Source organism: Sprattus sprattus, assembly GCF_963457725.1.
Source record: "Sprattus sprattus genome assembly, chromosome: 2".
Classification (NCBI taxonomy): domain Eukaryota; kingdom Metazoa; phylum Chordata; class Actinopteri; order Clupeiformes; family Clupeidae; genus Sprattus; species Sprattus sprattus.
In genome coordinates this window covers 35,648,756-35,652,124 of record NC_137921.1, presented here as the reverse complement: position 1 = coordinate 35,652,124, position 3,369 = coordinate 35,648,756, and the positions used below count along the sequence as shown (strand labels likewise).

The following is a 3,369-nucleotide window of genomic DNA, read 5'->3' as shown; positions in this document are numbered from 1 at the left end:
CGGACGCCTCTGTTATTTTTTTTCTTTTAAATCAGAATCAAAGTCAGGGCTTTTAGTGGAAACTTTATTTGTTGTGTGATTGATACATTTTGTGGAGTTCTCTGGCGTCTGATCACCTCACAGATGTCGCTTAAAGAGGCCTGAAACTTCTCTCTTTGATTAAAACAGGTTTCATCCACTGAAAAAACCCCACTTCTATCACTTATCATTACAGAGATGAATGTCCATCAGTTGATAACCTCTAGGCAAGATGATTCCTGGCATAGCCTGCTTTTAAAAGCTCAAGTCAAAGCACACAATCTCCATTTGCATTGCCATCGCCTAACATCGTTTGAGCCCATTTCATTTAATTACAAAATGAAGATAAAAAACATTTTCTTCAAGGGATTTTAAAAGCAGATATTCTCAATAGGTTGCTTGCAAATTCAACATAAGCTGATTGAGTGTTTGCATTTTTTCATGTCATTCTTTAATTACTGTAAAACTCTTTAGGTACAATTAAATGTACAGCACACAGCAAACTACAGTTTCTGCTATAGACAAAAAGCTTTATTTGTGTTTTCTTTTTTTCCTGTTGCTTTCCTTTGCCAAAACATGGAACATTTCATAGAACTTAAAACATGTCTTCTCCACATGATTAACAAACAGAAATGGATTGATATGATAAAAACACCATAAAATGCTCTTCACTTGGAGAACAAAGTCATTACAGGACTACAAGTACCAGAATGCATTGTGACAAGCAGGAAACAACAACAACAATAGCAAACACCTGACTCCTCTAGACTTGTTTGACTGCAGAACTGGTACCATCATTGTTCTAGTAATTCAAGGGTCTACATTATAATTTCATATCACATATGAATAATGTATGCTGCATTTTTGAAAAATAAAAATAACATGGAATAAAGTAAAGTATAAAAGTTGTAATCAACTAACTTCTTTTAAAAATGTAATTCATCTGTATTCTCTGGTGTTAACGCGGTAGCTCTCCTCATAAATCACAGCCTTTGTTTCTTAATGAAAGGATTCCTCGCTTTTTTTCATTCCTTTTTCCATTCTTGAAAATTCATAAAATTGTCCTTGACAAACACATCATCCGAGCTCAGTCCGTTTTCACTCGTTATTCACTTTTCACAATGAAGGTCCATCTCTTATTCAGAAGTGCTACTGGGATCCCGAGCCCCAGCAAGAGTGTCTTGAGGCGTTTGTTCATTTTCTCCTTCGCTTTTCCACTCAGGGGGGGGTTGGGGGGAGGGCGGAGAGGAACCCCCACCCCAACTTAAGCTCACGGTGAGCACTGGGGCTCTCTGGCCGGTAAACCCCCGCCCCGCCCCCCCAACCAGGATCCATTTAGTCTGTCTCCAGGACATTGTATAGTCCAGTACGCAGACCAGGACTTGCACAGTTACATTGTCACACAGTTCCACTGAGAACAACAGATAGAGACAGATAGAGAAAGAAAGAGAAGAGAAGAGAAGACAGAAAGAGAGAGAAAAGCAAGACCTGAAATTCACAAAACACTTTCACCATCACAGAAAGTCCCCCCTCTCCTCCTCACTCTTCCTTGTCCGACTGAAGCAAGTCTCTGTCACACCAAGCACCGCAGGAGAAGGAAAGGCAATTCAGACTTTAGATTTGCTGCTGTTTTGTGTTGAACTTGACATTCGTTGTTTGTATGACAAAAGATCATATTAAAAATCTCCACCTGCCCTCTCTGTGGGGTTTGGCTCAGGGTGTGTGCCTGGCGTGCGCCCGGCGTGCTTGAACTCACCCCTCCCACCAACACCCAGCTTGGTAAAAAAGAAAAGGCTAGTATCTTTGGCAGATTCACAGCAGACGTCCATGTCTACTCTGCACAGCTAAGGTGAGAAGGTTCCAGAATGGTGTTGGAGTCCGGGAGGAGCCTCAGAGAAGAGAGGGTGAGAGAGAGAGAGAGAGAGAGAGAGAGAGAGAGAGAGAGAGAGAGAGAAAGAGAGAGAGCGATGGGAGATGCTGTCACACTACCTGTCTTGTGCACACCAAGGTAGGCCAATCTGGGCCAGAACAGGGCTAGCCCTGGACTTGAGACGGCACCTACCTGGGTGGCTGACGCTGAAGGAGAATATAAGTCAATAAAAATACTGCACGGCTGCTCGCAGGAATAGAACCAACCTGCACTGGTGGACATTCCTCATTGGAACCTTCTCAAAGGAACACAGCCCACCTGTGGTTGTGGATGTTCCAGAATAGAACCTACTGGAAGGATGAAACTAACCTGCACTAATGAACGTGACTGAGTTCTATAGCAGTGCACAGGATAAGTGAGTCCATACCATTGATGCACTGTCAGTATATGAGAGAGGGACATCAAGGGATAGCAGGACAGACGCACAGACAGACAGACAGACGGATAGATAGAAAGACAGAGAGAGAGAAAAAGCATGAGAGAAAGAACATGAGAGAGAGAGAGAGAGAGATCGAGACTGTAAGACTTTTGACATGACAGTTCAAATCCACTTCGTGAACAGCCTAGATGAGTGGTGGGGCTGTGGCTGGTGTTGCAGGTGGGGTTGTGTGTGGTGTGGCAGGTGGGGTTGTGGATGGTGTTGCGGTGGGTGGGGTTGTGTGTGGTGTTGCAGGTGTTGCGGTGGGTGGTGTTGCAGGTGTTGCGGTGTGTGGTGTTGCAGGTGTTGCAGGTGTTGGTGTTGCAGATTGGGTTGTGTGTGGTGTTGCAGGTGTTGTGGTTTGTGGTGTTGCGGAGGGGTGTTGCAGGTGTTGCGGTGGGTGGTGTGGCAGGTGTTTGTTTGAATGTTTGTTTGTTTGCTTATTTATTTATTTTCATGCCCCTTTGGCCTCTGCTGACCTCATCATTCAAAGGCAGCATGGAACCGCGGCAGGGTCAAAGGGTGTCGGCATGGCTACTTTGGGGCAGAGGGTCTGGTGAAGTGTAGTCTCAAGATGAGAGATGAGGGTGGGTGGGGTCAGGGGACGCTGATGTAGGGTGTTGGGGGGTTTGATGGGGGGGGGACTGGGAGTTTTTGGGAGGGGTGGGGGTGTAGAAGTGCTGTGACTGCAGAGCAGGAGGAGGGGGTGGGTTTGGAGGGTGGGGTCAGGCGATGGCATGTCACAGCGCTGCTATGACGACCACCCCAGCAGCATCAGCAGCATGGTGAGCATGAAGGAGAGACCCGGGGAGAGACCACAGCTGCCTCCAGTCGTGCTGTCATCGGTTAGGAAGGGCTCGGGAGACTCGTACACAGAGTCGTCTGAGACACACACACACACAAAGACACACACACAGACGCACACACACACACACACACACACACACACACACAGACACACACACACACACACACACACACACACACACACACACACACACAC

General features: G+C 46.2%; 1 protein-coding gene across 1 annotated transcript in view; it reads right to left on the bottom strand.

Annotated features, from left to right (window-relative positions):
- Positions 1–3,369, bottom strand: part of efna2b (ephrin-A2b) — a gene marked incomplete at its 3' end in the record, with an annotated part of 169,204 nt that overhangs the window by 5,252 nt on the left and 160,583 nt on the right. The gene's annotated exons all lie outside the window — the stretch shown is intronic.